The sequence below is a fragment of the Theropithecus gelada genome, chromosome 2, assembly GCF_003255815.1.
Source record: "Theropithecus gelada isolate Dixy chromosome 2, Tgel_1.0, whole genome shotgun sequence".
In the NCBI taxonomy this organism is placed as follows: Eukaryota; Metazoa; Chordata; class Mammalia; order Primates; family Cercopithecidae; genus Theropithecus; species Theropithecus gelada.
The window spans coordinates 192790393-192802582 of NC_037669.1; the positions used below are offsets into that span (position 1 = coordinate 192790393).

The window sequence follows — 12190 nt, forward strand, 5'->3', positions numbered from 1 at the left end:
TTTTTTTTTTTTTTTTTTTTTTTTTGAGACGGAGTCTCGCTGTGTCGCCCAGGCTGGAGTGCAGTGGCGCGATCTCGGCTCACTGAAACCTCCGCCTCCCGGGTTCACGCCATTCTCCTGCCTCAGCCTCCCGAGTAGCTGGGACTACAGGCGCCCACAACCGCGCCCGGCTAATTTTTTGTATTTTTAGTAGAGACAGGGTTTCACCGTGGTCTCGATCTCGTGAGCTTGTGATCCGCCCGCCTCGGCCTCCCAAAGTGCTGGGATTACAGGCGTGAGCCACCGCGCCCGGCCGAACCTCAGACATTAATGAAATGTAAATTAAGGCCTCAAGCAGATACCATTTTACACCTTCTGCACTGGCAAAAAACAGGAAGGCTGATTCAAATCAAGTGTCACCGGGAATACGGCACAAAGAGAACTCTTACATACGGCTGGCAGGAGTATAAACTGGCAAAACTACTTTAGAAAATTTGGGAGGCTGGATACAGTGGCTCGCGCCTGTAATCCCAGTTACTCAGGAGGCGGAGGCAGGGGACTGCTTGAGGCCAGGAGTTCGAGCCCAGCCTGGCCAACATGGCAAAACTCCGTCTCTACTAAAAATGCAAAAAAATTAGATGAGCGTGGTGGTGTGCGCCTGTAATCCCAGCTACTCAGGAGGCTGAGGCAAAAAAAGAAAAAAGAAAAGAAAAGAAAAAAATTTGGGGTTGGTGCGGTGACTCACAGCTGTAATTCTAACATTTGGGAGGTCGAGGAGGGAGGATTGCCTGAGCTCACTAGTTAGAGACCAGACTGGGCAACGTGGCAAGATGCTGTCTCCATTTTTTAAAATTAAATTAAGTTAAATTAAATTAGAAATTGGGTATTAGCGGCCGGGCGCAGTGGCTCACGCCTGTAATCCCAGCACTCTGGGAGGCCGAGGCGGGCAGATCACGAGGTCAGGAGATCAAGACCATCCTGGCTAACAGTGAAACTCCGTCTCTACTAAAAAAGACCAAAAAATTAGCCGGACGTGGTGGCGGCGCCTGTAGTCCCAGCTACTCGGGAGGCTGAGGCAGGAGAATGGTGTGAACCCAGGAGGCAGAACTTGCAGTGAGCCGAGATTGCGCCACTGCACTCCAGCCTGGGAGACAGAGCGAGACTCCCTCTCAAAAAAAAAAAAAAAAAGGACATTGGGTATTAGCTTGTAAAGTTGACTTCTATCTGTATTTTTTTTTTTTTTTTTTGAGACAGAGTCTTGCACTGTCACCCAGGCTGGAGTGCACTGGCACGATCTCAGCTCACTGCAACCTCCGCCTCCCAGGTTCAAGCGATTCCCCTGCCTCAGCCTCCCAAGTAGCTGGGATTACAGATGCCCGCCACTACGCCCGGCTAATTTTTTGTATTTTTAGTAGAGGGGGGCTTCACCATGTTGGCCAGGCTGGTCTCAAACTCCTGACCTCAAGTGATCTGCCCGTCTCGGCCTCCCAAAGTGCTGGGATTACAGGTGTGAGCCACTGCGCCTGGCAAGAAAAAATGGACTTCTAAGATACAATGTTCCATCAGAAAATCTCTTCCTAAAGGTCACTTGAAGAACACTAAAATAATGCTTATTTGACAAACTTATAAAGAAGTTATGCAAATAAACTTCATAGAGTTGAAATACCAAAAGTAGAAAGTTTCTCCCAGTGTCTGTTTATAAAGTTTAGTATTATTACACCTAAAACCAATTGTTTTCTGCAAAGATACAAAAGCAGCAGCAGGCTGGGTACCGTGGCTCACGCCTGTAATCCCAGCACTTTGGGAGGCCAAGGCAGGCGGATCACGAGGTCAACAGATAGAGACCATCCTGGCTAACATGGCGAAACACGGTTTCTACTTAAAAAAAAAACAAAACAAACAAACCAACAAAAAAATATATATATAGACACACACACACACACACACACACACACACACACACACACACACAAAATTAGCCGGGCATGGTGCCTTTAGTCCCAGCTACTTGGGAGGCTGAGGCAGGAGAATGGCGTGAACCCACGAGGCAGAGCTTGCAGTGAGCCGGGATCGCACCACTGCACTCCAGCCTGGGTGATAGAGCGAGACTCTGTCTTAAAAACAATTTTTTATCAAGCAGTTAACACTGGATCTCTTTGTTGACATTGGATGTGAGTGCCTTTCCTTTCTTTCTAGAATATAGAATATAGACAATAACACTTGTCTGTATTCTATTTTTTTCTAAAATGCACGGATACTGTTTTGCAATGAAAACAGTAAGCGATCTTCAATTTAAAAAACCTGCTCATTTTGGTCGGGCGCGGTGGCTCACGCCTGTAATCCCAGCACTTTGGGAGGCCGAGGCGGTGGATCACGAGGTCAGGAGATCGAGACCATCCTGGCTAATACGGTGAAAACCCGTCTCTACTAAAAATACAAAAAATTAGCCAGGCGAGGTGGCGGGCACCTGTAGCCCCAGCTACTCAGGGGGCTGAGGCAGGAGAATGGCGTGAACCCGGGAGATGGAGCTTCCAGTGAGCCCAGATCGCGCCACTGTACTCCAGCCTGGGCGACAGAGGGAAACTCTGTCAAATACATAAACAAACAAACTACTCATCTTACAAGCTCGCTCTCAAATACTTCTCTCACTGCCATGTGACCTCTGCTCCGTCTCTGCTCTCCTACAGCAGTTAATACCATTCTCATGCCAGTTACTGATCTGGTGCCTCTCCATTCCAAATTCATCCTTTCTGTCCATTCTGAAAATGGATCTGGGGCCTTTAAGCACTTTTCCTTTGCCAGGAACTGATGCTAAGCTCTGTCGATATAGGGCGCTGGAGAGACGTGACAGAAGAAAAGGAGTTTGGCTTCCTGGTTCCAGCTGTCACGAGACTCCTGATGGGCAGGCAGCTCCTCCAGCATCAGACTCCAACGGGGGAAGGTGGCCAGCAGCACTGAGTCTACTGGAACAGGGAGCCACCCCACATACTCCTTTTGGGCAGTTTTGTATCAGAGTTAACGATTCTCCTTGGCACCCTAAAGGGCAGATGTCCAGCAACTTTTCCAACAAAGAACCATTAAATGGCAGAAACTTCCCTGCCATTCGGTGATTTACGACCATGCTCTCTCCAGTAAGGTCTGGACCTCAGCTCTGGGGAAAGGAAGCGCTCTTTCCCAGGCAGGGGGAGGGTCCATCTCAGCCCTAGGGCTAGTAGCTGCTTCTTACTTTTGCTATTCCAACATTCTTTAGAGCTCTATTTATTTTGTTATTGGCTAATCCCTCATTACTCAATTACCCTGTTATAGTCAGTCAATTATGTTTTCTCATGTTCAAATGACTGTATAGCTTCTCTCTCCTGACTGGACCCAGAATGACAGAGTCCCAACCAACCACATGGTACTTGCACACTTCCTTGAAATTCAGTCACCTGGTTTCTAACTTTTCTCTTCTTCTTCTTCTTCTTCTTTTTTTTTTTTTTTGAGATGGAGTTTCACTCTTGTTGCCCAGGTTGGAGTGCAATGGCGCGATCTCGGATCGCCGCAACCTCTGCCTCCTGGGTTCAAGCAATTCTCCTGCCTCAGCCTTACCGAGTAGCTGGGATTACAGGCATGCACCACCACGCCTGGCTAATTTTGTATTTTTAGTAGAGACAGGGTTTCTCCATGTTGGTCAGGCTAGTCTTGAACTCCTGATCTCAGGTGATCTACCTGCCTTGGCCTCCCAAAGTGCTGGGATTACAGATGTGAGCCACCGTGCCCGGCCCTAACTTTTCTTAAACTGGCTGGCAGGTAACACTTTCCATACATCTCTGTATCTATCTGACACTATTTAATATAATGCTTTTAACACAGAGGCACCAACAAACATTTAAACTCACACTTTGAATCAAGAGTCATAAATATCCCATACACCTTCAGTAGTTTCAGACCCTTATAAACAAGTAAACACTTTCTAATGACACATTTTATTTCAGAATCTTCACCAGCAAAGCATAGATAATTTGGATAACATAAGAACGCATCCTTATGCATTCAAACTGCCCAAATTCACAGACCGGTCATGGTTTCAGGCCATAATGTGGCTGCACATGAATGATGCCTACTTATTACTGTAGAAATTTGAACAATGAGGTAAGAAATTATGCTCAGAGTCTAGGCACAGTGGTTCACACCTGTAATCCCAGCACTTTGGGAGGCTGAGGTGGGCGGATCACTTGGGGTCAGGAGTTCAAGACCAGACTGGCCAACATGGAGAAACCCTGTCTCTACCAAAAATACAGAAATTAGCTGGGTGTGGTGGTGAGCACCTGCAATCCCAGCTACTCAGGAGGCTGAAGCAGGAGAATTGCTTGAATCCGGGAGGCGGAGGCTGCAGTGAGCTGAGACTGCATCACTGCGCTCCAGCCTGGGCGACAGAGCAAGACGCTGTCTCAAAACAAACAAACAAAAAAACTGAAAATAACCCAGGTGTGCACCATCCCAGCTACTTGGGAGGCTGAGGCAGGAGGATCACTTGAGCCCAGGAGTTCAAGACAAGCCTGGACAATGTAGAAGACCTTGTCTCTTTCGTCCATACAATGGAATACCATGACTGTAAAAAGGAATGAAGTACTGATAGATGCCACAACATGGATGGACCTTGAAAACACTGTGCTAAATGAAAGAAACCAGTCACAAAAGACCACATATTGTATCATTCCATTCATAAGACAAAAAATAGATTAGCGGTTATTTGTGGGGGGATATGAAATAAGGAGTGACCACTATTCAGTGCAGTATTTCTCTCTGAGGTGATGTAAATATTCTGCAATTAGATAGTGGAGATGGCTGTATAACTTTGTGAATACACTTAAAAAACCCACTTAACTGGCTGGGCGCAGTAGCTCATGCCTGTAATCCCAGCACTTTGGGAGGCTGAGGCGGGCAGATCGTAAAGTCAGGAGTTTAAGACCAGCCTGGCCAGTATGGTGAAACCCCATCTCTACTAAAAATACAAAAATTAGCTGGGCATGGTGGTGCGTTTCTGTAATCCCAGCTACTTGGGAGGCTGAGGCAGAAGAATCGCTTGAACCCGGGAGGCGGAGGCTGCAGCGAGCCGAGATCGCGCCACTGCACTCCAGCCTCCAGACTGGGCAACAGAGCAAGACTCTATCTCAAAAAAAAAGGAAACTCATTTAACTGTATACCTTAAAGGGTGAATTTTACTGTCTATCAATATCTGTTTTTTAAAATTTAAGGAATTTTTAAGGAAAACAAAGAAACCACGTTGGGCCAAACATGGATGCAGAGAGCAAGAGAAATTGACCTGAAATAGAGGCAGAGGCAAGGATGAAGAGTTTGCCTCTGGTGAAGAAGATACTCTAAAGAATATACCAGAGGCTCCCAGGGCAATGCGAAAAGAAGAGTTCTAGAAATAATCTGAAGAGTGGAAGCATCACTGGGATAATCAGACAGTCTCGCGATGGCACTACTTCCACGGTGACAAAAACCATTTAGAGGCCGGGCGCGGTGGCTCAAGCCTGTAATCCCAGCACTTTGGGAGGCCGAGACGGGTGGATCACGAGGTCAGGAGATCGAGACCATCCTGGCTAACACGGTGAAACCCCATCTCTACTAAAAAAAAAATACAAAAAACTAGCCGGGCGAGGTAGCGGGCGCCTGTAGTCCCAGCTACTCGGGAGGCTGAGGCAGGAGAATGGCGTAAACCCGGGAGGCGGAGCTTGCAGTGAGCTGAGATCCAGCCACTGCGCTCCAGCCTGGGCGACAGAGCAAGACTCCATCTCAAGAAAAAAAAAAAAAAAAAAAAAACCATTTAGAGTATTTGCTGTGTTCAGGAAAAGATCACTGGAATGACCTCACAGCCACGCCTCCTACCTTCTATGCTTACTCTTCATGCCTGGAAAGCAGGTTGATGACAGGCATCTGGATTATTTACTCTGCTAGTAACATTTCTATCCAGTGACAGAAAAATATGAGAATAAAAATGTGTAGTTTTTCCATTTTTAATAAATTAACATCCTTGGATGGGTGTGGTGACTCATGCCTGTAATGCCAGCACTGTGGGACACTGAGGCGGGCGGATCACTTGAGGTCAGGAGTTCAAGACCAGCCTGGGCAACACGGTGAACCTGTGTCTCTACTAAAAAAAATATAAAATTTAGCCAGGCATGATCACGAGTGCCTGCTGTTCCAGTTACTCAGGAGGCCGAGGCATGAGAATCACCCGAACCCAGGAGGTGGAGGCTGCCGTGAGCTGAGATCGTGCCACCGCACTCCACCCTGGGCAATAGAGCAAGACATTGTCTCAAAATACAATACAATACAGTACAATACAATACAATACAATACAAAACAAATACTATCACTTCATTCTCCTACTTAAAACCTCCTCATGGTTCTTAAGGTAAAGCCCAACAGTGCATCATCATCAGCCTCCTAACTTTCTAGACTCATCTCATTTCAGTCTTTCCCTCTTTGGGCTTTAAGTTTTTTCTGTTCTTACTGTTTCTTTAATTGCCATCTGAAGCTTTCGCACATGACCTCCCTGGACACAGGACTTTTAGTGCTAAAACCAGGAAAGTCGTGGACAAACCAGAATGAACTGATGACTCTACTTTCTGTCCACCACCTCCACCTGGCAAACACCTACTTCAAGTACTAGCTTAAATGTCATTCTCTCAGGAAACCTCTGACACTTCTTCATTGCCACAAGCGTAGGTTTATTTCCTTTTATCTCAACATTCATCACACTGGATTTGCTTTTTTAAGGTCTGTCTTCTCTAACTACATATAAACTCCACAAGCATGGACCCAGTGAGTATCTATCTTGTTGACCATTACATCACCATCACACTGGACACTGTGTTTAGCCCAGAGTAGGTGATGAGTCATTATTTCTTGAATGAATACATCAGTGAATGAGAGGATTTCATCTGTGACAGCATCAGATTTAAAGGGTTTTTTCTTCTTTAGACTAGTGGAGACCCAGGCAAGTTTGAAGATACATTCACTATTCTCTCTCTTTTAAGGTCACTATTCTAGAAAGCTAAGACGAACGCTCCATTTATCTTGTTCATCACAACTGATAAAACTGACCCAGAAACCTCATCCCTTAAGCACCGTATGTTCAAGATGAGACCCCAGGTCATTAGTCTAAACTCTCACTATTCAATCTCTAGTGCAAGTAGTCTCAGTATTTATAGCAGATCATCTTCCTAACCAGAAGATGGGATTCCAGGCAACAGGAACAGTAAGTATGATGCAGCTCATGAGACAGCAAGGAGATCAGAGGGCAGAGGTAGCAAGCAATGGAAAAAAAACTAGGCTGAGTGGGGCCAGAAAGGTGCAGGTGCTGGGCATAGGAAGCAACTGGAAATTCTAAGGGTTTGGTGTTAATAGTTTTTTCTATCCTTATATAACAAAAGTAGTACATGATCATCACAAAAACCTCAAACCAGAATAAAGTCTAAAATAAAAAAAGAATAACCCTAAGTCTACTTCTCAGAGATACCTGTTTTTGGTATTTTCACACTAGAAGTTACTAAGCAGGGAAATGACATAAATGGAAAAAATAACGGAAACTTCGTAAATCTCTCCTGTTGGATACAGTGAGTTCTAGATTTCTCTTCAAAGAATCAGTATTATCCTCCATTTTAAAGTTTAACTTCCGCATAGTTTTGGTAAACAACCTTTTCCACCAGTTTTAATCAGTAGTTCACATCTGTTACCCCGGTCGCCTGCTCCATCCTGACTCATCCTGGTCACCTGCTTTGATCTGAGTCACCCAGGTCACCTGCTCTGACCTAAGTCACCTTTAGTTACCTGTTCCTAACCATCCTTCCCACTAAACTACTCACCCCGCCACTCTGGCTCATACCTCTGGTCTCTTTCAAACAGCCAATTGGAATTAGCTTAGACCGTGAGGTCCAACCCTAGCCAACAGGGGAACAACACAGCAGTAGGGGATACCTGTGTCAGGAATAAGAACCCGTTCCCCTTCCTTGTTCAGGTGTGCTCTCACCATTGTTCCATCTGCGAGGACCCCCTTTCTGCAAAAAGTAAAATTGCCTTGCTGAGAAAATTAAATTTACACTTGAGTGCTATTTCTTTGCCGCACCGAGGAACAAGTATTTTGTTTCTTTCTCTTTTTTGTTTTTTTGTTTTTTTTGAGATGGACTCTTGCTCTGCCGCCCAGGCTGGAGTGCAGTGGCACAATTTTGGCTCACTGCAACCTCCACCTCCCCAGTTCAAGTGATTCTTCTGCCTCAGCCTCCCGAGTAGCTGTGATTACAGGCACGTGCCACCACACCCGGCTAATTTTTGTATTTAGTAGAGATGGGGTTTCACCACATTCGGCAGGCTGGTCTCGAACTTCTGACCTCATGGTCCTCCCGCCTCGGCCTCCCAAAGTGCTGAGATGACAGGCGTGAGCCACCACACCCGGCCCAAGCATTTTGTTTCTAATACTCCTAATGTATTCACTCATTCAAATATTTATTAAGTGCCTAAAAAAGTCTCAGTTTGGAGCTCACAAGTAACAACGACTACTCTGAAACGAGTTAAGGAGCTGACAGGGCCCAGTGGAACACACTGGAAAGGGGGACCCAGAGCTCCTATTTAGATGAGAGTAATTAGGCAAAAAAAAAAAACCCAGAATTGGCTTTTGACGGATGAAAAGGAATTTGTCAGGCGAGAGAGAGAGAGAGAGAGAGAGAGAGAGAGAGAGAGAGAGAGAGAGGAAGGTATCTGTATACAGAGGCCACAGGGAGTGTAAAGGCATTTTGTAATTCAAATGAGACCCTTTTTCTCTTTTTCTTCTTCCCCTTGGCTTTCACTCAATCACATTAAAAAAGTGAAACAATGACAAAGCGTGAAGGAAGTCAAGTGGTGAGGCTCAGAAAATGCTTCAAAACTGCCTGACAGTAGGGAACAGGGAGAGAACAGGTCAGCGACAAGAAAGACTACTAAAAAAGCTGGAAGAAGGGGCCGGGTGCAGTGGTTCACACCTATAATCCCTGCACTTTGGGAGGTTGAGGCAGACGGATCATGAGGTCAGGAGTTCAACAACAGTCAGACCAACACAGTGAAACCCCGTCTCTACTGAAAATACAAAAATTAGCCAGGCATGGTGGCACACACCTGTAATTCCAGTTACTAAGGAGGCTGAGGCTGCAGTGAGCCGAGACTGTGCCACTGCATTCCAGGCTGGCAACAAGGCGAGACTCCGTCTCAAAAAAAAAAAAAAAAAAGTCTGGGCGCGGTGGCTCACGACTGTAATCCCAACACTTTGGGAGGTCGAGTTGGGAGGACCACATGAGGTTGGGAGTTCGAGACCAGCCTGACCAACATGGAGAAACCCCAACTCTACTAAAAATACAAAATTAGCCAGGCGTGGTGACACATGCCTATAATCCCAGCTACCCAGGAGGCTGAGGCAGGAGAATCACTTGAACACAGGAGGTGCAAGTTGCAGAGGGCCGAGACTGTGCCACTGCACTCTAGCCTGGGCAAGAAGAGCCAAAGTCTATCTCAAACAAAAACAAAAACAAAAACAAAAAGTCAGAAGAAGAAACGCGTAAACACTCTGAAGTCTAGTTTTCCCTAATTTTGGCCATGAACCCCAAATAGCAATTCAAAATGGAAAAATGAGGAAGGAGAGTCCACAGACATATGAAAAATTTTCAGCCTCACTAGATTTATCAAACAGATGCAAAATGGAACAAGATACCAGTCTCCTACTACCGAAGTGAAAATCTATCAATCTGAGGTAAAATCTTTTATTGAAAGATGAAGGTCAAGATTGATGTTACTACTTAAGTGATTACCTAAGTTTCAAAAAATTGAAACAGGCTTTCTCTAGTAAATAATGGTATCAAATCAGAAATCACCAACGTAGTCTGTCCCAAATCTCCACCAATACAATTTATATGAGATCTTTGAAGGATTTCAACTAGCTTTAAGGTCAACCGTACTGAAAAAAGACTTGTGACCCAGCCATGCTCTGCCTCACAAAACAAAGTTCAACCATCTGCCTAAAAGAACATATGAACATACCTTGTCTCTCTCCACTAGCCATCCCTTTATTTGGAGACTCAAGAGTCTGTTTTGAAGAATCAAGGCGGAATTAAGAATTGGTCAGCCACTCCTTTGCTAAACAGAAGCAGTTTTTGTGGCAGCCACAGTTCCTTATCTTCTCTGATCTCTCAACATACATTCAGGGAGACTACCAGGCACAAATTCCAGAAAGTGAACCAGGAAGTGTGTGTCTGTGCCGGTGTGCAGGTAAGGTTCCAGCGGGGCCGGGCTGTGTAAGGGCAGGAAAACCGGAAGGACACCCTGCTTCCTGGGAGGTTTAGCGAAGTAACAAGGAGAGTGTTATGTTGTGGGTGTAACATCAGAATCAGAAAACCCCTAACAGCAGCAAATGCTAGAAATCAGGGCCACTCGCATACATCAGCTCAGACTCACACAGACAGAAACAGGGTAGGGTAAGATCCTACTACCTTAGCCCAGAATACCATATGAAGAGGAAAGTCTATTAATCACTGGAAATCAGGCTGGGAGCTGCATATTTATCCCTCAGCAATACATCTGAGAAGTGGTTTCGTCAGAACTCCAGTCCCCTGTAGAGGCAAGGAAAACCCACACACATTTCTGACAAATGCACATCAGATAGGACGTAACAGTTACTGTTCAACGGTAAGTAAGCAGTAAGAAATCCAGCACTGATCCTAACAACAAAAGAAAACCACAAGGAAGATCACCCTTCCCACAAAAGCAGAACCTAACTTACAAGGTAAATTACTTCAGGAACTTCCTGTCACAATTTGGCAAACTACACAAAACAGGCCGCCTACGGAGAGAGGAGACCAGGATGCGGTAAGATCATTTAAGAAAAGTGAGATAGATTTTAAAAGGATACAAAGAAATTAAGATTGCAATAGCAGAAATAAAGCCAACATTGGAAGTGAAAAAGAGAAATCAAACGAGTGATAAAAAGCGCAAACATCTGAGCAGCTCACGTAGGGGACAGAAATGGTGAGCCAGCCTAATAATTACACGTGTTTTCAAGGAAGGAAACAGAACAATTGAAACAAAAGTAATCACCAAAAGTATTATTGGAAATTTTTGAAAAAGCACCAAGTACAAAGATCACAAGGAGCTAATGCTTCAGGCAACATTAGTGAACATGTACAAGTCAGAATCTGTCAAAATATTTTAAAAAAAAGAAAAAGGAAAATTCCTACCACCATCCAGGCACAGGAAAAAAACAAAATGATTAATGCAAGGCGACAGAACAACATTAACAGAATTTCTGAGGGAAGTTAGCAATCTAAATCATTAAATGTGGCTTCCAGGTACTCCTAGTGAAAATACTAGCTGAAAACGTACACTATATGATATATATCATTAATGAATTTAAATATAAAACTGAGAAAACTGGCAATGAGCAATGAATTCACATAACTAAGGTTTAAATAACTTGTGTTAATACTAAATGTAATTACCGAGATAAAAGAATGAATTAGGCCAGGTGTGGTGGCTCTCACCTGTAATCCCAGCACGTAGGGAGGCTGGGGCAGGAGGATAGGATCACTTGAGCCCAGAAAATGAGGCAGGTGTGGTAGCATGCACCTGCAGTCCCAGCTACTCAGGCGGCTGAGATGGAGGACTGCCTGAAAGACTGCAGCAAGAATAGGTTGCACCACTGCACTTCAAACTGGACAACCTTCCTATATCTGAAGATTGTAAGATTTTTTTCTCAGGCTGGGCACGGTGGCTCATGCCTGCATTCCCAGCACTTTGGGAGGCCAAGGCGGGCAGAACATGAGGCCAGGAGATCGAGACCATCCTGGCTAACATGGTGAAACCCCCGTCTCTATTAAAAATATAAAAAATTAGGCCGGGCGCGGTGGCTCAAGCCTGTAATCCCAGCACTTTGGGAGGCCGAGGCGGGCGGATCACGAGGTCAGGAGATCGAGACCATCCTGGCTAACATGGTGAAACCCCGTCTCTACTAAAAATACAAAAAACTAGCCGGGCGTGGTGGCGGGCGCCTGTAGTCCCAGCTACTCGGAGGCTGAGGCAGGAGAATGGCCTGAACCTGGGAGGCGGAGCTTGCAGTGAGCCGAGATCGCGCCACTGCACTCCAGCCTGGGTGACACAGCGCGAGACTCCGTCTCAAAAAAAAAAAAAAAAAAAAAAAAAAAAA

The 12190-nt window shown here is 45.3% G+C and overlaps 1 protein-coding gene across 2 annotated transcripts in view; it reads right to left on the reverse strand.

The window, feature by feature from the left end:
* PAK2 (p21 (RAC1) activated kinase 2) overlaps positions 1–12190 on the reverse strand; it is a 95120-nt gene that overhangs the window by 70025 nt on the left and 12905 nt on the right. The window lies entirely within an intron of this gene.